The following is a 24,096-nucleotide window of genomic DNA, read 5'->3' as shown; positions in this document are numbered from 1 at the left end:
TTTTGTTTCTTGCGGTACATTTTTTCATTTGCACGTGTTCCTCTTTTTGTACCTGGTTCAGACTGTGTTTGAGTTTGTGAATTTGCATTGTTTCTGTTAGGGATGCACCGATCCGATACCAGTATCAGGCATCAGCTCCGATAATCAGTGTGTGTACTTGTACTCTTAAAAGTAATCCGATACAAATGCATCAATACCACTTACGGCCGTGTGACATTCACAGTTCAGTGCAGCAGGTTTTGTGACCTTGCTGTGACCTTGAACTTTGGCCTACTTGGCCCAAAATTTAATGGGTTGGTCCTAGGGCCTAGGCCTATCTGTGGGGAAGATTTGGTAAAGATGGTTGGAATAGTTTTCCCGTAAAGTTGCTAACAAACAAACAAACAAACAAACAAACACACAAAGCAAAGTGATCACAATACCTCAATACCTCCTGGTGGAGGTAAAGATCTTTCAAGATAAATATTCCAAATTCAAGTCAGTTTATCTAAGTCAGATGTTCATTTTTTACAGTGTAAAGTATGACACATAGAACATGTGCACATTGTTTGTCAGTCTGTGTTTGGAACGGTGGCTGAACTGTCGCCCACAGCAGAGGGGACAATCAAACCAATTAATAAAGTGGGTTTATATAATCCTCCTCCTATATAATCTGAACGTTGCAGAGTTAAGAGGATTTCAGCAGAACTTATCAAGTCAAATCATCATCATTATCACCCTTCCTGTCGAATATAGTGACATATAGTGGACATTTGTAATAAACAGGTGAGTTGGACAAAATCTGCAGGATTTTAAAAGTGACATTTGAAGACATAAACATCTTGTGTAGTAAATGACAGCGGCACAAATGGTATTTAGACGGAAAGGGCATCAAAAGAGAAAAGCAGATTTTTCCACAGATATGATCCATGAAATTCCATCTGAGCTGTGACACATGTAGGACAGTGTTGAAGTCCAGTGTGTGCAGAGCAGATCAGCAGATCAGAACTTCCATGGATGACTCTGCTGACCTCGTTTCTGCTGAGACTAAATCAAGACAAATTGCAAAACTGTGTGTGTGTTCACACAGTGAACTGAAGACTTCTTCACATTTTTACTGCATTTTAAGGAAGGAGTACGATTCAGATGGAATTCTTTCATCAATTTCAATTCAATTCAATTCAACTTTATTTGTATAGCCCAATATCACAACAAGGTTATCTCAAAGGGCTTTACAGAGTCAGTTAGAGTAAACAACAGTCAAATGAACAGCAAGAAAATGAGTAGTGTCCAGGGCATCCCCCGTCCTTAGACCCTCCTTCTCGGCAAGGAAAAACTCAAAACCCAGTGGGAAAAGGGAGAAACCTCGGGGAGAACCACAGTGAAGGAGAGATCCACTCCCATGGACGGACAGGCTATAGATGCACCAGGACTGATGGACGTCCATTTGCAGATGTAGTTCTAGTCTACAAGGATGCAGTAGGGTGGACACATGGGGGGTCCATCCCGCTGGATGAGACAGGCAGGGGCGAGGAGGCCCATCCACAGTGGTGAGGCCGAGGACGTCCATCCAGACAGGTGGGGGAGGGGGTCAGGACACAGGACAGGGCAGGACACAGATGGGTCACCGCAGATCCTGCCATCATTGGCTCCCAAGTGGTTACAACTGAAAAAGTAGCCACTCCCCCGGAGGGGAGTGGGGAAAGGGGACATCGGGTGAATAGCACTGCACAAACTAAGTTGGCTAAATATTAAAAATCACCACTGACATATGAGCTTTGTTCATTCATTCATTCATTTATTCATTCATTCATACGGTCATCTATTCATTCATCCATCCGTTCGTTCGTTCGTTCGTTCGTTCGTTCATTCATCCATCCATTCATTCATTCACTCACTCACTCACTCACTCATTCATTTATCATTCATTCATTAATTCATTCATCTGTTCATTCATTCATTCACTCACTCACTCACTCACTCACTCATTCATTTATCATTCATTCATTCATTCATCCATCCATTCATTCATCCATCCATTCATTCATTCATCCGTTCATTCATTCATTCATTCATTCATCTCTTAAAGCCACACACACTTAGTCTTGAACTCATCTATATTTATCCATAAATCGATACAGAATAAATTTCAGTGAGCGGGTCAGTTCTCACTCGGTAAATTAGTTTTTATCGGCGCAAAATGTCCATGGGAAAAATCTGATATCATTAAAGATATCGTCAAACTTGTGTTAAAAATCTTCTTTTTCAAATGTAAATAATATTTCAAAGGAAATACATGACAGAAACGAAGTACAAGAATACGTCCTCATTCTACGAGGAACTTGGCGAGCGCACACTTTTAACCAACTGGCCCAGAAGTGGGATAGCGCAAAATGCGTTAAATGGACGCATTTTGTGTTGCTTGGCTTAACGATTTAACGGGCTAGTGCAGAAACGAGCCCCAGATTGGTTTTCCAGGTTTATGAAATGAAACCCAACTCTTTCCATTAGTCAGTCCATATCTTTGGTCATTGTCATGGTCCTGATTTCATAATGTTACATTTGACCCCGAGGTATGTTCCAACTGACCCGGACTATGGGGTCAATTGTAACATTTCACTTCTTGTGTTTGAGATTAAGTCATGCATTTTCTATTTGTGCTGCACACACATTTTCTTGGTCATTCCTTAACAGACACTCAAAGCTAGTTTATACAGCAGTCTGAAGACAGTGGGTTAAAAGAGCTCAGAGTTAGAGACAGAAATGTCCCAAATGTTACAACTGTCCCTGGTCTCCCCTATTCTAAAAGCTCAGATGTACATGTAGACTGAATACATGATCATTTTCTACCTGATTAGAATGAGTGGTTTTTACATTCTGAGCTGTAGTCCACAAATAAACTCATACCTTTCACTACAAAGTCTATTTATTTTTGTAAAAAAAATAAACAAACAAAAACAAATATTGTTCATGTGCACATGCACACCGAGTGAGTAAAAAGGAATGTGTGTGAGAATGTGTGTGTTTGTTTAACATGCGCATGTGTTGTGTGTGTGTGTGTTGTGTGTCTGTGTTGTGTGTGTGTGTCTGTGTGTGTGTTTGTGTTGTGTGTTTGTGTTGTGTGTGTGTGTGTGTCTGTGTGTGTGTGTTATGTGTGTGTGTCTGTGTGTGTGTGTTGTGTGTCTGTGTTGTGTGTGTGTGTGTTGTGTGTCTGTGTGTGTGTGTGTTGTGTGTCTGTGTGTGTGTTTGTGTTGTGTGTGTGTTGTGTGTCTGTGTGTGTGTGTTGTGTGTCTGTGTTGTGTGTGTGTTGTGTGTTTGTGTTGTGAATGTGTCTGTGTTGTGTGTGTGTGTTGTGTGTCTGTGTGTGTGTGTGTCTGTATTGTGTGTGTTTGTGTTGTGTGTGTGTCTGTGTTGTGTGTGTGTGTGTCTGTGTTGTGGTGTGTGTGGTGTGTGTTGTGTGTGTGTGTCTGTGTTGTGTGTGTGTGTGTGTGTGTGTGTTGTGTGCGTGTGTGTTGTGTGTGTGTGTTGTGTGTCTGTGTTGTGTGTGTGTGTGTTGTGTGTGTGTTGTGTGTCTGTGTTGTGTGTGTGTGTGTGTTTGTGTTGTGTGTCTGTGTTGTGTGTGTGTGTGTGTCTGTCTGTGTTGTGTGTGTTGTGTGTGTGTGTCTGTGTGGTGTGTGTCTGTGTTGTGTGTGTGTGTGTCTGTCTGTGTTGTGTGTGTGTGTCTGTCTGTGTGTTGTGTGTTTGTGTTGTGTGTGTGTGTCTGTGTTGTGTGTGTGTGTGTTGTGTGTGTGTCTGTGTTGTGTGTGTGTTGTGTGTTGTGTGTCTGTGTTGTGTGTGTGTGTGTGTTGTGTGTCTGTGTGTGTGTGTTGTGTGTCTGTGTTGTGTGTGTGTGTGTGTGTCTGTGTTGTGTGTGTGTTGTGTGTCTGTGTTGTGTGTGTGTGTTGTGTGTTTGTGTTGTGTGTCTGTATTGTGTGTGTTGTGTGTCTGTGTTGTGTGTGTGTGTGTTGTGTGTCTGTGTTGTGTGTGTGTGTGTTGTGTGTCTGTGTTGTGTGTGTGTGTGTGTTGTGTGTTTGTGTTGTGAATGTGTCTGTGTTGTGTGTGTGTGTTGTGTGTCTGTGTGTGTGTGTCTGTATTGTGTGTGTTTGTGTTGTGTGTGTTGTGTGTGTGTCTGTGTTGTGTGTGTGTGTCTGTGTTGTGTGTGTGTTGTGTGCGTGTGTGTTGTGTGTGTTGTGTGTCTGTGTTGTGTGTGTGTGTGTGTGTTGTGTGTGTTGTGTGTGTGTTGTGTGTCTGTGTTGTGTGTGTGTGTGTGTTGTGTGTTTGTGTTGTGAATGTGTCTGTGTTGTGTGTGTGTGTGTTGTGTGTCTGTGTGTGTGTGTCTGTATTGTGTGTGTTTGTCTTGTGTGTGTTGTGTGTGTGTCTGTGTTGTGTGTGTGTGTCTGTGTTGTGTGTGTGTTGTGTGCGTGTGTGTTGTGTGTGTGTGTTGTGTGTCTGTGTTGTGTGTGTGTGTGTGTTGTGTGCGTGTGTGTTGTGTGTGTGTTGTGTGTCTGTGTTGTGTGTGTGTGTGTGTTTGTGTTGTGTGTCTGTGTTGTGTGTGTGTGTCTGTCTGTGTTGTGTGTGTTGTGTGTGTGTGTCTGTCTGTGTGGTGTGTGTCTGTGTGTGTTGTGTGTTTGTGTTGTGTGTGTGTGTCTGTGTTGTGTGTGTGTGTGTGTCTGTCTGTGTTGTGTGTGTGTGTCTGTCTGTGTGTTGTGTGTTTGTGTTGTGTGTGTGTGTCTGTGTTGTGTGTGTGTGTGTTGTGTGTGTGTCTGTGTTGTGTGTGTGTTGTGTGTTGTGTGTCTGTGTTGTGTGTGTGTGTTGTGTGTCTGTGTGTGTGTGTGTTGTGTCTGTGTTGTGTGTGTGTGTGTGTCTGTGTTGTGTGTGTGTCTGTGTTGTGTGTGTGTTGTGTGTCTGTGTTGTGTGTGTGTGTTGTGTGTTTGTGTTGTGTGTCTGTATTGTGTGTGTTTGTGTTGTGTGTGTGTCTGTGTTGTGTGTGTGTGTGTTGTGTGTGTGTGTCTGTGTTGTGTGTGTGTGTGTGTGTTGTGTGTGTGTGTGTGTTGTGTGTGTGTTGTGTGTCTGTGTTGTGTGTGTGTGGGTGTTGTGTGTGTGTGTGTGTTTGTGTTTGTGTTGTGTGTGTGTGTCTGTGTTGTGTGTGTGTTGTGTGTCTGTGTTGTGTGTGTGTGTGTCTGTGTTGTGTGTGTGTGTGTGTGTCTGTCTGTTTGTGTTGTGTGTGTTGTGTGTGTGTGTCTGTCTGTGTGTTGTGTGTCTGTGTGTGTTGTGTGTTTGTGTTGTGTGTGTGTGTGTCTGTGTTGTGTGTGTGTGTTGTGTGTGTGTCTGTGTTGTGTGTGTGTTGTGTGTCTGTGTTGTGTGTGTTGTGTGTCTGTGTTGTGTGTGTGTTGTGTGTGTGTGTTGTGCGTGTGTCTGTGTTGTGTGTGTGTTGTGTGTCTGTGTTGTGTGTGTGTTGTGTGTGTGTTGTGTGTGTGTGTGTGTCTTCAGCCTCAGTCCTCATTGTTGTGCAGAAGCTCCCTGTCTGCCACAGCAGCAGCAGTCCTCTTATCTCTGTGGCTGAATTCAGAAATGTGGTTTTTACAGCATTTGTGTGACAAAGGCCAGAGCTCAGCCCCAAGAAACACATGAGGCTGACTCTGCCCCGTACACACTCCTGCCCGTACACACTCCTGCCCCGTATACACTCCTGCCCCGTACACACTCCTGCCTTCTACACACTCCTGCCCCGTACACACTCCTGCCTTCTACACACTCCTGCCCGTACACACTCCTGCCCCGTACACACTCCTGCCCCGTACACACTCCTGCCCCGTATACACTCCTGCCCCGTATACACTCCTGCCCCGTACACACTCCTGCCTTCTACACACTCCTGCCCCGTACACACTCCTGCCTTCTACACACTCCTGCCCTGTACACACTCCTGCCCCGTACACACTCCTGCCCCGTATACACTCCTGCCTGTACACACTCCTGCCCGTACACACTCCTGCCCCGTACACACTCCTGCCCCGTACACACTCCTGCCCCGTACACACTCCTGCCTTCTACACACTCCTGCCCCGTACACACTCCTGCCTGTACACACTCCTGCCCCGTACACACTCCTGCCTGTACACACTCCTGCCCCGTACACACTCCTGCCCCGTACACACTCCTGCCCGTACACACTCCTGCCCCGTACACACTCCTGCCTTCTACACACTCCTGCCCTGTACACACTCCTGCCCGTACACACTCCTGCCCCGTATACACTCCTGCCCCGTACACACTCCTGCCCCGTACACACTCCTGCCTTCTACACACTCCTGCCCGTACACACTCCTGCCCCGTACACACTCCTGCCCCGTACACACTCCTGCCTTCTACACACTCCTGCCCCGTACACACTCCTGCCCCGTACACACTCCTGCCTGTACACACTCCTGCCCCGTACACACTCCTGCCCCGTACACACTCCTGCCTGTACACACTCCTGCCTGTACACACTCCTGCCCCATACACACTCCTGCCTGTACACACTCCTGCCCCGTACACACTCCTGCCCCGTACACACTCCTGCCTTCTACACACTCCTGCCCCGTACACACTCCTGCCCCGTACACACTCCTGCCTGTACACACTCCTGCCTGTACACACTCCTGCCCCGTACACACTCCTGCCCGTACACACTCCTGCCTGTACACACTCCTGCCTTCTACACACTCCTGCCCCGTACACACTCCTGCCCCGTACACACTCCTGCCTTCTACACACTCCTGCCCCGTACACACTCCTGCCCCGTACACACTCCTGCCTTCTACACACTCCTGCCTGTACACACTCCTGCCTGTACACACTCCTGCCCCGTACACACTCCTGCCCCGTACACACTCCTGCCCCGTACACACTCCTGCCCGTACACACTCCTGCCTGTACACACTCCTGCCTGTACACACTCCTGCCCCGTACACACTCCTGCCTTCTACACACTCCTGCCCGTACACACTCCTGCCCGTACACACTCCTGCCCGTACACACTCCTGCCTGTACACACTCCTGCCCCGTACACACTCCTGCCTTCTACACACTCCTGCCCCGTACACACTCCTGCCCCGTACACACTCCTGCCTTCTACACACTCCTGCCCGTACACACTCCTGCCCCGTACACACTCCTGCCTTCTACACACTCCTGCCCCGTACACACTCCTGCCCCGTACACACTCCTGCCTTCTACACACTCCTGCCCCGTACACACTCCTGCCTTCTACACACTCCTGCCCGTACACACTCCTGTGGTTAAAAATAGGCAAATGCGATCTGAAGCAGAGCAGGCTGAGCTTCTGCATGTTCGACTGTGGAGGAAATGAAGCAGAGAAACTGAGAAAGCACTATTTTCTGCAGCGGAAGTGAAGTTTGAGAAACTCATAATAGTTTTAGTGGAAAAAGTCTGATAATATGAAAAGTATAAAAAAATATGAAAAAGTTGAATAGAGGTTTAACAGTCTAAAAAAAATTAAATGAAAAAAAAAAAAAAAAGAATAACCCCCCCCCCCCCACCACCACCACCACCCGTCTTGTTTAACCATCTTGTAAGTTGTTTCAAGTTTAAACGAAGTTAAAAAGTTGAAATTTCTTGAAGCCGTTTAAGTGTAAAGTGAGGTTGGTTTGAAGGACTGTCCCATTCATTTCAAAGTTGAAAAAAATGCTGAATTTAGATTTTGGACTTTTGTAAAACGTCTTGTAGAACTGACTGTTTTCATGTTTCTTTTCCTCTTGTTTGTGGCTGGATAACCAAAATCTACATTCTGGGCCCATATGTGACTTCCTATCTATTACCAATACTAACTCTATTAATATCTTCAACTGTTTTACAGTTATAACACCTTGAATGTGTCCAATTATAAACCAGTGGGGATTTGGCAAATTTCAAAAATTCATTCAAAATTAAAAAATCAATATCTAATCCAACAAAGTGGAAGTGCTGCTGGGTCTTCTTCTTGGTGATTATCCACAGGTGCTCTTTGGAAACTTGTGGTGTGTCTGGTTATTTAGAGTAAAAAAAAAAAAAAATCCATATTAGCATGCTAGATTTCAAAAAATGTATCCATGGCACACTGTAGGATTTATGTAAAAATAAAATGCCTTTATTAAGTCATGGCAGTCTTTAAAATACAGCCAATGTGTTGTGGAGTTTTATTAGGAAAAATACCTAGTGTTTTAATTATAATGAAATATATATTGAATCATTAAAATAATATTTTTCATTAGTCATTTTTTAAAATTTATTTATTTTCAATCAATTACAAGAAATTTCAGGTGACCCCATATGAATCCCAGGCGTCCCCATGTGGGGTCCCGACCCCAAGGTTGAAAAACACTGGTTTTGGAGAAGAAGATTGTTTAAAGGGGGTGACGTGAAAATACAGAATGTGCAAAAAGAGGTGCAATAGTGACCCCTCCATCATGAATTTTTTTTTATTTATTTTTTTTATCTTTACTAACTATGTATTTATTTATTTATTTATTTATTTATTTTAGTGCAGTTTTTAATATTTTATCATATATATGGATTGTTTTTAGGTGGTGTTTTTAAGATTTTTTTTTTTTTCTGTGTTTTTATTTCGTGCTGTGTATTTTGCTATTTCGTTCTGTAACAGCATCTGGGATGTTCTTATTGAATGACAGTTAATAAATCTGAATCTGAGTCTGAGTCTAATAAGTGTTTACAGACGGATGAACAGCTGATCCCAATAGTCCATCAGAGCCTTCAGAACACTGAACTAAAAATAAAGAGAAAGAAAGAGATGCACAGAAGTAGCAGTGTGTTCCAAAACCTTTCAGACATAGTTAAAGACATGCTTAAACGTGCATGTACACACACACACACACACACACACACACACACACACACACACACACACACACACACACACACAATAGAGACACAGGAAGAGCTGTGAATAAACAGGCGTCATGGCGGATGAGGGGCCTCCAGCGTCTGCAGCTTAGACATGTTTTCCTGGATTCGGTGACCTGTGCTCTTCAACCCCCCACATCACCTCTGACCCACAAATCTAAATATACAGCAAGGATATTATTCTTTCTACCGTTTTCAACATTTGACAAGACAAAGACCCACAGCCAGTTTTTGAAGGAATGGTCCAAAGCTTTTCCATTATTTCCAGAGGTGTCCACAGTATTCATATTCATTCCTCAGGTTCAATTTTCATGGAATTTTCCACTAAATTGACACTAAAACAAACTATCATTTCACAAAAATAGGAATATCCTGAACAAATAGGAACAACCTCAAATGTCTTAAGAGAAGTGTAATTGTACCAATATTCTGCTTGTTGCTAAATATTGTGTGTATTTGTTGATCCACTGTGATCTGTACGTTACCATGTACATGTAGAAATGATAAACTGAAGCATAATATTGTTAAAATTGCAGTTATTTTTCTGAAGAAAGTATAGGTTGTTCATGTTATTCACAGTATTTTAAAGGAGCGTTTGTAGATGTAAACATTGTCATCATGTAAGGAACGTTTGGACTTTACATTATTTATATATAATTATGTTATTATTTTACTGGTCTGACCCATTTCAGACCAAATTTGGCTGAATTTGGCACCTGAGCTAAAATGATCTAGGTCACAGGTGTCAAACATGCGGTCCAGGGGCCAGATCTGGTCTGCTAAAGGTTCCATTCCGGCCCTGCAGGATGAAAGTGCAAAAATGAACCTGAACAGTCCAGGTTGTCCAAATCATTGTGGTTCAGGTTCCACGTACAGACCAGTGTGATCTACAGTAAAAATAATAACACAATAACCCATAAATAATGACAACGACAAATTTTCTTTGTGAAAAATTATGTGGAGAAAAAAAAAAGTGAAAAAAAATATTACACTATGAAAACATTTACATTTACAAAACTATTTTTTCCACAATAAAATGCAAATAAATACATGAATAAAAACAAAGATGAAAAACCCAAAATGTGCCATTTGAACAATATTCTGCCTGTTACTAAATGTTTATGTAACACTGTGTGTGAATGTACATGTATAAATAATAAGTTGAGGCATAATATTGTTAAAATTGCACAAATTTTTGAAATGAAATTTCTGGTTTTTCAGGTTATTCACATCTTTTTTGTAAAATGTAAATATTTTCATAATTTAATTGGGGGTTTTTTGTACTAAAACAAACAGAAAAACTTGGATTTGTCATTACTTATAGGTTTTTAAGTCATTATTTTACTGGTCTGGCCCGCTTGAGATCAAATTGGGCTAAATATGGCACCTGAACCAAAATGAGTTTGGCATCCCTGATCTAGTTCACAGGTGTCAAACATGTGGCCCGGGGGCCAGATCTGGTCTGCCAAAGGTTCCATTCCGGCCCTGCAGGATGAAAGTGCAAAAATGAACCTGAAAATTCCAGGTTGTCCAAATCATTGTGGTTCAGGTTCCACATACAGACCAATGTGATCTACAGTAAAAATAATAACACAATAACCCATAAATAATGACAACGACAAATTTTCTTTGTGAAAAACTATGTGGAAAAAAAATGTGGAAAAAAATAACATTACACTGAAAATATTTACATTTACAAAAGTATTCTTTCACATTAAAATGCAAATAAATACATAAATAAAAACAAAGATGAACAACCCGAAATGTGCAATTTGAACAATATTCTGCCTGTTACTAAATGTTTATGTAACATTGTGTGTAATGTACATGTATAAATAAGTCGAGGCATAATATTGTTAAAATTGCACAAATTTTTGAAATGAAATTTCTGGTTTTTCAGGTTATTCACATCTTTTTTGTAAAATGTAAATATTTTCATAATTTAATTGGGTTTTTTTGTACTAAAACAAAATGAAAAACTTGGATTTGTCATTATTTATAGGTTTTTAAGCCATTATTTTATTGGTCTGGCCTGCTTGAGATCAAATTGAGCTAAATATGGCCCCTGAACCAAAATGAGTTTGACCCCCATGATCTAGGTCATACACCTGAAGGATTATTCGTAATATCTTTAAATGAAAAAGGATCAGGCATTACCCTAACTACACTTAGTAAAAACCAGTATGCACAGGACATACATTTGAATACTGGAACATGTATTTTGGAGCAAGGTTGGAAACATTTTCATCATTAAATTAATTAATAAATTCAAATTCACGTGCATGAACCACTTGAACACTACGCCTGTCAATTTGCAAAGTCCTTCTCTAACATCTAATACAGGGCTCTCAAACTCATTTTCTTTCAGTTCCACATTCAGCTCGATCTGACCCCCAGTGGGTCGGACCAGTAAAATAATAACAGAATAACCTATAAATAATGACAACTCCAAATTTTTGTCTTTGTTTTAGTGCAAAAAAACTCCCATCAAATTATGAAAATACTTACTTTTATAAACTATCCAAACAAAAGAGATGTGAATAACCTGAAAAAACTGAAATTTCTTATGAAAAATAAGTGCAATTTTAACTATATTCTGCCTCAACTTATCATTTTTACATGTGCATTATGGATCAGATCTACAAAAACACTAAACACTGAGGAACAGACAGAAAATAGTTTAAATTGTGCTTAATTTTTTTTTTTTTTGACATTTCATGTTGATCATATTTGTTTGGGTTACTCACATTTTATTTTCACGGGATAGTTTGTAAATGTAAATATTTTCAAAATTTAATGTTATTTTTTGCACTAAAACAAAGACAAAAATTTGAAGTTGTCGTTGTTTATAGGCATAGTGTAATATTATTATTTTCACACCAAACAGAGAAGAAAATATGGAGTCATTCTTTTTTGTAGGTTGTTATTATTTGACTGTAGATCATATTGGTCTGTACGTGGAACCGCAACTAAAATGAGTTCCACAGCCTTGACTGTGGAATTTTTTGCACTTTGCTAATTCATCCCAGGGGCTGGACTGGAACCTTTGGTGGGCCGCATGTTTGAGACCCCTGATCTAATACTTTCTATCCTGTCTGGAAATTGAAGGATACTGCACAAAGCAAAAGGATAGAAACAATTTATTTTCATTTTGTTTTACCTTTATTTAACCAGGAACTCCCGTTGACATTAGGAATCTCATTTGCATGGGAGACCTGGCCAAGGTAGCAGCCATACCAAGTCCAAACCAAGGTTCTAATAGTTTCGGGTTTTTCATTACAGTTTAGTTTTACTTAGTTTGGACTTTTTTTCTCTAATTCAGTTAGTTTTAATTAGTTTTTAGAGCAGGTTTGCTAGTTTTTATTAGTTTTCATTTTTTCTAAATGTTTAGTTTTAGTTTCGTTTTTGTATTAATTTTAGTTTTTTTTTATATCTTTTCTCTTCTTCTCTGTCATATTCAAATAAATCCTAGACCTTACCCCAAAGATGTTCCACAACAAATATCAGGTCATTCTGACTGACGGTTTAGTTCAGTGCAAGGTTCAAATAGTTTTGGATTTTTCATCATTGTTTAGTTTTATTTAGTTTGGACTTTTTTTTTACTCTAATTCAGTTAGATTTATCTCATTTTTAGAGCAGGTTTGCGAGTTTTTATTAGTTTTCATTTTTTTCTGAATGGTTAGTTTTAATTTTAATTTTAGTTTTTTTTTTTATATCTTTTCTCTTCTTCTCTGTCGTCGTATTCAAATAAATCCCAGACAGGACTCTGCTGCTTTAGTCTCCATGTTTCCAGGTAGAGTGGGGACCAGAAGACGACTGGAAACCACAAGTGACGGACCGTGAAGTGTCGTATGGTGCAAGCAGCTACAACTGCTAGAGCAAAATAAATCGATTTCGTATCAATCCGACATTGACAAAGATGAAAACGAAGGGAATTTTATCCATAATTTTTATCCGTTATAGTTAGTTTTGTGAACACACAATACAGCTTCAGTTAGTTATCTTTTTTTTTCTTTTAATTATAGTTTTTTATGTCAGTTAACGAAAATGTTTTTTCAATTCTAGTTTTCATCATTTCCTTAGTTTTCGTAAACGATAATAACCTTGGTCCAAACAACATGAAACACATACATGGTACACGATTAACAATAAAACACAATGGACTACAATCAACTGACACCATGACAAGTCTGAATGACAAATGAAAACGACATGGAAGTAAAAACTGTCCTGTCCAAAGTGTATTCTGTAAACGGCAGCTCTCCGCTCCGCAGCGTCCTATTGTTCCAGTTGAAGACCCTGCTTCATACTACTGGACCAAAATAGCAAACGCAATGTTGTAAACAGGAAACAGGACAGGAGTTATGAGCATGTGTGTTCTAAGCGAGCGCTGGCATGTTCCTTCCACTCCTTCTGCCCGTTCGTTTGACACTTCTGTTGTTTGTTGTTTACTCTTTCACTTCATTTATAATCTCTCACATAACTCACTACACTTAGTATTAAGAAGTTTCTTGAATCTGTGTGTGTGTGTGTGTGTGTGTGTGTGTGTTGCTTTAGACTAGATGACCTCAGACACTCTTCGGACTGCAGCGTCAGCTAGAGGTGGCGCCGTACTCTTCGGAAACTCAAAAAGTCAACTTCCAGTCCCACATTGTAATGCACAGACTTGGTACAGTCAACAAGATTAAACAATGCCTCCTGGCAGATAATTAACTGATTTTTCAGGATTATTACAAGGAACACCTCTGAAAATATTTGCACAGACTCCAAAACAGAGATGAGAATCCTGGAGAGCAGCCATTAAGGAAGTGGCTTTCTCTGTTTACTTTTAATCACGTCGCTGACACTTGTCCAAGAGCGCTGCTGTGGAAAGCCTCGGTTCTATGAACACATCGGACATACAGACAAACACAAGAACACATGATGCTTTACATCACAGGTGTCAAACATGCGGCCCGGGGGCCAAATCCGGCCCTGTCCAATCTGGTCCATAGGATGAATTTGTCGAATGCAAAAATTACACTGAAGATATTAACAATCAATAGTGTACAAATCATGTTATTTCAGGTGTGGTGCCACTAGCTAAAATTGCTAGAGCAAAATAAATCGATTTCATATCAATCCGACATTGACAAAGATGAAAACGAAGGGAATTTTATCCATGATTTTAATCCGTTTTAGTTAGTTTTGTAAACACACAATACAGTTTCAGTGAGTTATCGTTTTTTTTCTTTTAATTTCCATACAGACACATACAAACCAATTATATGGAAGTAAATCTGTCTCATCAGATTTTGAATTTTAAAAGCCACTGAATTTCTTGCAATGAATTTTTTTTTTTTTTTTTTTTTGCACTGAAATTAAGTATCTGAATTTTTTGTCTATGAATTCAACTATGTTCATAAAATTTAGAATAAGAAAAAATTCAGATGCCAAAAATTCTGAAGCAAAAAATTCAGACAAAAAATTCAGATCACACCTCCGGGACACCAAAGATAAGCAACGATTCTATCCCAAGTCGAACCGACAGCCAACCGATCGAGTTACATTAGGTTGGTCATGTGACACAGATGCAGGAAGACAGTTAGCGTGGATGCATGACCTGAATTTTTTTCATTTGAATTTTTTGCCTCTGATTTTTTTGTATCTGAATTATTTTAAGTATAAATTCATGAACATAGTTGATTTCAGAGACAAAAAATTCAGATACTTAATTTCAGTGAAAAAAATCTAGATACTTTATTTCAGTGCAAAAAAAAAATTTCACACACTTAATTTCAGTGCAAAAACAATTCAGATACTTAATTTCAGTGCAAAAAAAAAATCCAGATACTTAATTTCAGTGCAAAAATAAATAAATAAACAAAAAATTTCAGATGCTTAATTTCAGTGCAAAAAAATTCAGTGCTAGAAATTCAATAGCTTTTATAATTCAAAATCAATGAGACAGATTTACTTCAATACAATTAGATCTCAGCTGGGTCAGACCAGAAAAATACTGTCATAATAACCCATAAATAATAACAACTTCAGATTTTATCTTTGTTTTAGTGTTGAAAAAAAAAAAAAAAAAAAACAAGTAAAATTACATGAAAATGTTTACATTAACAAACTGTCCTTTTAAAAAAAATGAGAATAACCTGAAGAAATATGAACAACATGAAATGTCTCGTAAATGCAATTTTATCAATATTCTGCCTGTTACTAAATGTTTTGTGTATTTGTAATTGTAATGTTAGTTGTAATGCACATGTATAAATGATAAACTGATAAACTGATGCAGAATATTGTTAAAATTCCGCTTGTTTTTCTTAAGACATTTCAAGTTATTCATGTTATTCAGATTTTTAAGGAAATGATGTGGATGTAAACATTATCATAATGTGATTTTACTTTTTTCACTGGTATTATTTTACTGGTCCAGCCCACTTGAGATCATATTGGGGTGAATGTGGAACTGAACTAAAATGAGTTCGACACCTCTGCTTTTACATCCTCCAAGCGGACGTCCACAGGTAACATGCAATATTCAATATAAAAAAGTACAGATTGTCATAATACAATATTTGCTGTCTCTCAAAATAAAAAAAAAGTTATTTAATCAGACATATAAGCTGTATTTCATAAAACACATGATATGAGATAGAATTGGGTCTGTCCATGAAACTGGGTTTATTTTAGTTTCTGTCACTTTTCCATCTTTTTAGACCCAATAATAAAAGGTAAATGTAGACATATTTCCCCCCAGGATGGACCTAATGATGACCTCAGAGAAATGTAAAAAAAAAATTATCCTCTTGGCCATCTCATAATTAATGAATTTATGATCAAATATTGGGTCCCAAAATAGGACCCAAATATGGACATTAAATCTCCGTATTGAATGTGTAAACGTGTGTAAATGCTCTTCTATAGACTCTAAATAAAGACACTGTGTTAAATGTGTGGATCCTAGTGGTTTTTCTAATCAACACATGTGGGTTTGTCATCAATCTCAGTCTCATTCCAGGTTTGGTGTGGTACCCATCGTGTCCACTGGTGTTACATACAGAACCTGAACATTTAAACACTAATAAATCACCAGATAGATAGATAGATAGATAGATAGATAGATAGATAGATAGATAGATAGATAGATAGATAGATAGATAGATAGATAGATAGATAGACCTACACCTGGGCTTTAGTCTGCTGTGGTAGACCTACACCAGGGTTCTAGGCTGGTGTGGTAGACCTACACCAGGGTTCTAGGCTGGTGTGGTAGACCTACACCAGGGTTCTAGGCTGGTGTGGTAGACCTACACCTGGGCTCTAGTCTGCTGTGGTAGACCTACACCAGGGTTCTAGTCTGGTGTGGTAGACCTACACCTGGGCTCTAGTCTGGTGTGGTAGACCTACACCTGGGCTCTAGTCTGGTGTGGTAGACCCTGGCCTCTATTGCTCTGGTGTTCAGGGCCTGTTCTGGTCCATCAGTGGTCCCTCTGTTCTGTCTTTCAGTCCTTCTCCATCCACTGGTGTGTTTTCTCAATATCAGCCTCCTCCTCAGTTTGTCGGTGGTCCGTGCCATGTGGGGGCGTGTCCTTCCATGATAGCCCATCTGGCTCCTCCTCCTTACTGGGCTTTTGTTTCCTGAGGTATTAACTCATCAGTTGGTCATTGGGGGCCGTCTTCTTCATATATTCCCGAAGGCTCATTGTTTCATCCTGGACAGTAGCTCTGACACGTACTAGTCATCTGCCCCCGCCCCCCCCCCCCCCCCCCCCCCCTTTCTCTTTGTGTTCAGCCTCAGGATGCTGGACTTAGGGTGGAACCCTCCATGCATGGTAAGGAGCTTCTTGTCTTAATATCAGGGCTTGTATCTCCCCCAGTGGATATCCAGGACATTATTCCAGTAGGTCATAGGTGTTCATGGTCTGGTTCTTATTTTTCCGTTCAGATGACTGTTCAGGACCTGCTTTACCCTCTGTAGGTATTTGGCTGTGACCTCTGACCTCTGAGCTGCCTCCTCATGATTACAATTTACCTGTGGGATCGCCAGGTATTTGGAACTGTCCTGCACATCTGCAGATATATTTGTGTGTGTGTGTGTGTGTGCGTGCGTGCGTGCGTGCATGCGTGCGTGTGCGTGTGTGTAATTTCTATACATACATAATTGGAAGTGCATGCATATTGATCTCTCTATCATTTCATTTTGAATTCTGTGACAAATAAAGGCCCACTCTGTAAAATGTGCCACTCCTTCTCCACTTTTACTGTTTGCAGGAATGCATGCATAGCCACGGCTCCACCCACAGTGGTACACGCCCCTGTTGTATGCCCCGCCCACACCAGTACACGCCCCTGTTGTATGCCCCGCCCACACCAGTACACGCCCCTGTCGTATGCCCCGCCCAGTAGAGCCTGCTCAGTCTGGTTCCTCTCCTGCATCTTCCACTGTTTTTGCTGATTCTGAGGACGGCTGAGAACGTCTTCCAGAGGGCAGAGCCAACAGCCCTCTGCTCCTGCCTGTCTGTCTGCTCTGTTTGCCCTCTGCTCCTGCCTGGCCTGTCTGTCTGCTCTGTTTGCCCTCTGCTCCTTCCTGGCCTGTCTGTCTGCTCTGTTTGCCCTCTGCTCCTGCCTGGCCTGTCTGTCGGCTCTGTTTGCCCTCTGCTCCTGCCTGGCCTGCCTGTCTGTCTGCTCTGTTTGCCCTCTGCTCCTGCCTGGCCTGTCTGTCAGCTCTATTTGCCCTCTGCTCCTGCCTGGCCTGTCTGTCTGCTCTGTTTGCCCTCTGCTCCTGCCTGACCTGTCTGTCTGCTCTATTTGCCCTCTGCTCCTGCCTGGCCTGTCTGTCTGCTCTGTTTGCCCTCTGCTCCTGCCTGACCTGTCTGTCTGCTCTGTTTGCCCTCTGCTCCTTCCTGACCTGTCTGTCTGCTCTGTTTGCCCTCTGCTCCTGCCTGACCTGTCTGTCTGCTCTGTTTGCCCTCTGCTCCTGCCTGGCCTGTCTGTCTGCTCTGTTTGCCCTCTGCTCCTGCCTGGCCTGTCTGTCTGCTCTGTTTGCCCTCTGCTCCTGCCTGGCCTGTCTGTCTGCTCTGTTTGCCCTCTGCTCCTGCCTGGCCTGTCTGTCTGCTCTGTTTGCCCTCTGCTCCTGCCTGGCCTGTCTGTCTGCTCTATTTGCCCTCTGCTCCTGCCTGGCCTGTCTGTCTGCTCTGTTTGCCCTCTGCTCCTGCCTGACCTGTCTGTCTGCTCTGTTTGCCCTCTGCTCCTGCCTGACCTGTCTGTCTGCTCTGTTTGCCCTCTGCTCCTGCCTGACCTGTCTGTCTGCTCTGTTTGCCCTCTGCTCCTGCCTGACCTGTACATCTGCTCTATTTCCAGCTGCTGCTTGGCCACAGGATGAGCCCAGAACAAGAAGAAAGAAAGCAGAGGATCCTGACTCCGGTCTACTTAAGGCTCTGGCTCGTGTCCTCAGCAGCTCCGGAAAAACCCCTCCAGAGGTGTTTAAATCAGCAAGGCCTCTGCGGCCAAGAACCTGGTCATGAACCCCAAGGCTTTGTTTAAAACTGGACTATGACAGATCTGCCTTTTTGATCAAATTCTACACAAAGAGCCTTTGACATTAGAGGATGTTGTGCACTGTGGTGCTGTTGGCAGTAGAAGTAAGCTTTTTTTCCTCCGTAGTTAATATGGAAAGTATGGAGCAGCACTAGAACATATGTAACCTTCTGGACTTTATATTTTTATTTATTTATTTTATTTCATCAGTATGATCAACAAATCACTAAATTGTGTTATTTATTGTGTTGACCTATGCTCTCATATTTTATCAAATGTTTCTGACAATGTTCATCTTCAGAGAAATTCCTAATGTTTTTCAAATGCAACATTTCGTAAAGTCACCTGTTATTGCCATCCTATACCTTTTACACGTAAAAATGATAAATATTTTATCCAAGACTATACTAGCTCTAGTACAAAAATAAATGACTGCATAAATGTTCAACCATTTCAAGTCAATATTTAGTAGATCCACCATTGGCTAAACAGTACATGCACACTACTACTACTACTACTACTACTACTACTACTACTACTACTACTACTACTACAGTGGCGGCTGCTCACCTTTCAGACAGGGGAAGCTCATTGTCAGCTTACGTCAAAAAAACTGTCAAGTTATTTAAACATAAATTCGGCCCTCCGTTCCTTTTTAAGAAAATGGTCAGTGACCTTATCGTACCAAGTGGGCGTCTTTTCCAGGGACTTGATAGCTAGTTCACTCCGACCTAGCCAACAGTTTGATTGATTTAACTATCTACAAAATGATATTAAACTCGAACAAGAAATGATTAAATTATGTAACTGAAACAAGAAAACTTTGAAATCATGTTAAATTGAAACAAGGAAGTACAATGAGTGTGTTTTATTTACAGTGCAAGAAATGAACAAGTAATTTCGTAGTGGTTTCTGTCTGATTTCACAGCAGAATGTGCGACGGTATTAAACTGAACTGTGTCAGTGGAGGAGTAGATCTGAAAACAGCTGTCAATCAAACGGGATTCAGCCTTTCGACTGATCCTCCAATCAGCATGTGGAAGCTCAGCGTCCAGCCCAGCCGAGCTCCACCCACAGCTCCATTCACCCCCAGAGACACCGAGCGTCCGGGGGCGGGACAACATCGTGGCATTTATCCAATTACCGTCCAGTTTTGAGGCAATGAAAAAAACCAGTTCCACTCAGTCCCACTGAAGTGCATGGACGCTGAGCGTCTACGGACAAATGCACTGAGCAGAGATCGAATTAGAAAACAGAGACACGGGAATGAAGGAAAAGTGAACAACGTCGAGTCCGTTGAGTTGTGATAAAGCTGATTCTGAACGAACTCATCTGTGAGAGGAACGTGTTCTAACACATTTGTAGTCAATGAAATGTCAACACAACCGAACATATTTAACCATTTAATTTTCGTAATTTTAGGGGAAGCTGAACTTCCACTGCAGTCTATGAGAAATCGCCTCTGTACTACTACTACTACTACTTTTGAATTTTTTATTTAAGTTTATTATTTTTTGCATAGTATCTGCTTAACTTCAAATAAATAAACAAACAAACAAACAAACAAACAAACAAACAAACAGATAAATAAAGAGGCAGACAGACAAATAAACAGACAAATATACAAACAAATAAACAAACAAACAGACAAATAAACAAACAAATCAATGAGCAGACAAATAAATAAATAAACACACAGAGACAGACAGACAGACAGATAAATAAATAAATAAATGAATAAAGTGTTTCCTGTTTGCTACTCAAAATTAACACAAGGTCAAAAAATCTGCTGGTGACTTTCTTTCTTGTGTCCCTGCATATTTTCTCCACACTCTAATAATATTAATCTTCATATCTGTGTCACTGACGTGTTTCTAGGATTGTTAATAGTTACATTCACAACAATAATACTACTGAGCAGAGTCTCTTCCAAAGAAAAATGAGGCTGTCACTTTGTGTTGAAAAGTTTGAAAAGTTTGCTGTGAATTGTCAGTGACGCCTCCATCAGTCTGCCCCAGGACAGCGGTGGGTACAGATGTAGTTTAACACCACCAGAGGGAGAATGTGAGAGTGAATGAAGAATGGATTAATAATGTGTTGGGTGCCTTGAAAAGCGCTATAGAAATCTACTCCATTATTATTATTATTATTATTATTATTAGAAACAGTTTATATCAGTAAATTATTTTGGTAGATGTATGTATGTATGTAATGGTGGCTGTTTGGGTTTTTATGGGTTAATGTGGAATATGAACAAACACACACAACAGCATTAGATTTGACTCAAAAATCTGAATAGTGTATTAGAACCTGCTGTCTGAACTATCCTCAGAGGTCCTGACTTTTACCTACTAAACCTCAACTCCAGGAATAAACCTGTGGGATGTCACCAACAGTCACCTGGAACGAACCTGAAAGTGCAGCTCAAACAGCTGATGTTTGCTCAGATTTTCTGGAAAGTTCAGTCTTTGAAACATCAAACAAGTGAGGGTGGTGTTTCATTTTGGGAAACAGATCTTTTCTGCTTCAGCTCACAACTAAACATATTTTAGGAACTCAGTTTATACTCTAACCTTTGGAACAGTCAGTGATAAACTAGGCGGAGTTTCAGAGGCTGCGATCATGTGACTGATTCAACACATCTGCTGTTTGTGTGGTGTGTGTCATAAATAATCCGAAACCACAGCTCTGTTATGACATGAGATTAAAAGTGTCTTAATTAAGCATATGTTACAGCTCAGCAGTTTTATTCTGACATGTAGTGGGTGTGCTTTGTTCACTTGTTTTACTTTAGTTTTCTTCCATGTTTTGTTCTTTGAGTTTCCAGCTTTAAAAACTGTTGTTTCTCAAGCAAATGTTCTTTCTGTTTTTTGATCAATAATACTACACTTTATTTTTTAAAGGGGCTCTTTACGCTAAGGGTACCCTTAAAGAAGGTTTATAGATGGTTTATGATTAATAAGTAACCACTTTAGAAGTAATTAACAATTATAACGTAACTCTCCTAGTCTTCATACGTGGATTAAGGATCATTATTTTACAGGCTGAAGTGTTCCCTATTAGATTTGACAGAGTTTACTTTATTTTGTCCATTCATCAAATTGTCAGATCATTTGCTGCTAAAGTACCATTTATATGATGAAACAGAACCTACTGTAAAGTGGAAAGTACTTCATTTATTAGAGGGCTACGGCAGTTCTGTTTTTAATTTCACTTTATTTCCCCCATGCTTTTATATTAGTGTACACTAACACCTCCACATTCAAGGCCCTCATCAGCCTCAGTCTGGGAGGAAACACCCTCTGCCTTTAAGAGTCCGTTTCAAACTGTCCTTATTGATGAAGCTCAGACTGAGGACGGACCAGACTGGTCTGAGTTCAGCTGAGACAGACTGAGACTGGGGTTAGACTAGGGTTAGACTGGACCAGACTGGTCTGAGTTCAGCTGAGACAGACTGAGACTGGGGTTAGACTAGGGTTAGACTGGACCAGACTGGTCTGAGTTCAGCTGAGACAGACTGAGACTGGGGTTGGACTAGGGTTAGACTGGACCAGACTGGTCTGAGTTCAGCTGAGACAGACTGAGACTGGGGTTAGACTAGGGTTAGACTGGACCAGACTGGTCTGAGTTCAGCTGAGACAGACTGAGACTGGGGTTAGACTAGGGTTAGACTGGACCAGACTGGTCTGAGTTCAGCTGAGACAGACTGAGACTGGGGTTGGACTAGGGTTAGACTGGACCAGACTGGTCTGAGTTCAGCTGAGACAGACTGAGACTGGGGTTAGACTAGGGTTAGACTGGACCAGACTGGTCTGAGTTCAGCTGAGACAGACTGAGACTGGGGTTAGACTAGGGTTAGACTGGACCAGACTGGTCTGAGTTCAGCTGAGACAGACTGAGACTGGGGTTGGACTAGGGTTAGACTGGACCAGACTGGTCTGAGTTCAGCTGAGACAGACTGAGACTGGGGTTAGACTAGGGTTAGACTGGACCAGACTGGTCTGAGTTCAGCTGAGACAGACTGAGACTGGGGTTAGACCCAGCAGGAGACACTGACCTCCTCTCTCCTGCTCCTCTCTCCTGCTCCTCCTGCCTATCTTCCTCTCTCCTCCTGTCTGTCCTCCTCTCTGCTCCTCCTCCTGTCTGTCCTCCTTTCTCCTCCTTCTCCTGTCTGTCCTCCTCTCTCCTCCTCTCTCCTCCTCCTCCTGTCTTCCTCTCTCCTCCTTCTCTCTCCTCCTCTCTCCTCCTCTCTGACCGTTGATTATATTTATCAGTCATTCATCAGTTACGAACATTTTCAGCCTATTTGATAAAACAGATCCTTACACTGTTACTGTCTACTGTCCTTGTTTTGTAATGCATTACACCCACTTATTTATGATTTATAAATAATTAATAACCTTTTTATAGATTTACATTTATACATATTTTATTAGGGTATTCCCATAAAGGTTTCATAACACTGGAGCTACACTTTGACTGCACAGGGTAGAACCTAAACTCAGTGTTCCCACAGCAGAACCTTTGGTTAGAGCAGAACCCACCCAGGTGTTAGGGGTACTTTTAAAACGTCTGCCTCCCTTTTCAGAGTCAGACTCAGGCCTCGTTGATCCTGGTTTACTGGAACAGTCTGGTGGAGGTTCTCAGTAACACCTGCGTGTCATCTGCTTTAACCAGCTCACAGGGTCGTTTATACAGTAGACCATGTGAATACTGCTGCTGTTGTTCCTGCTGGAAATGAACATGATTATTCACATAATTATATTGATTATGAATGTACTTATTGTTTCTCGTTCACTGATTGAATGGACGTTCTGATAACTAAAAGAAACCGTTTGGAGTCTGTATGTTTGGTCCACTCTAACACATGGACTGTGGAAGCTGTTTGACAACTATGGCGTTCCTCACAGTACACTCCTAACCACACTTACTAACACCATGACTCAGTCATAGAAACACATTAAGCTGCGTCTTCTACTCCTCACAGAAAGTTCTTGGTAAATCCATGAGTCACCGTCTTGTGTTAAGAAGCTTTTCAGAAAATTGCACATTGTGTTTTACTGAAACATACGTCATTATTTTCATGTGAAACTGATGTCATGCTTTATGTGTGGATCAGCCCGTCTTCACCAGGTGGGTGTAAAATACACAAACATGACAGCATGTTCAGATCAGATTTTATTTACGTGATGTAAATGAGGTCATACAGAGGTCAGGACTCATGTTATCTTAAGAAACGTTTTAATGGTGAAGTAATTACTAGTAATTCCATTAATTATCAGTCATTTTTCCAAATAGATGAAACAGTTTCTTGCTGCAGGTGAATAGTGTTTGTGGTAAAGACTGGAGATTGGAGACTGACCTCATGAAATCACATTGTATCTGTCCTGTTCTTATCACATTTGTTGTGTTATATGTACACATTTTTGACCTTTTGCGTGTTATTCAACACCATTTGATCTTGTGTCAATTTATGCCTAGATCTTCAGTTCACATAACACTAACCCTAAGCCCTGATCCTTTACAACTGAAGTTTTTTTTTTTTTTTTTTTTTTTTTTTTACCTCTGCCAAGAAACGGCGGAGGTTATGTTTTCATCTGGGTTTGTTTGTTTGTCTGTTAGCAAGATAAGTCAAAAACTTCTGGA

The sequence above is a fragment of the Sphaeramia orbicularis genome, chromosome 4, assembly GCF_902148855.1.
Source record: "Sphaeramia orbicularis chromosome 4, fSphaOr1.1, whole genome shotgun sequence".
NCBI classification, from domain to species: domain Eukaryota; kingdom Metazoa; phylum Chordata; class Actinopteri; order Kurtiformes; family Apogonidae; genus Sphaeramia; species Sphaeramia orbicularis.
The sequence above is the reverse complement of the archived record's forward strand: the minus strand, read 5'-3'. Positions refer to the sequence as shown.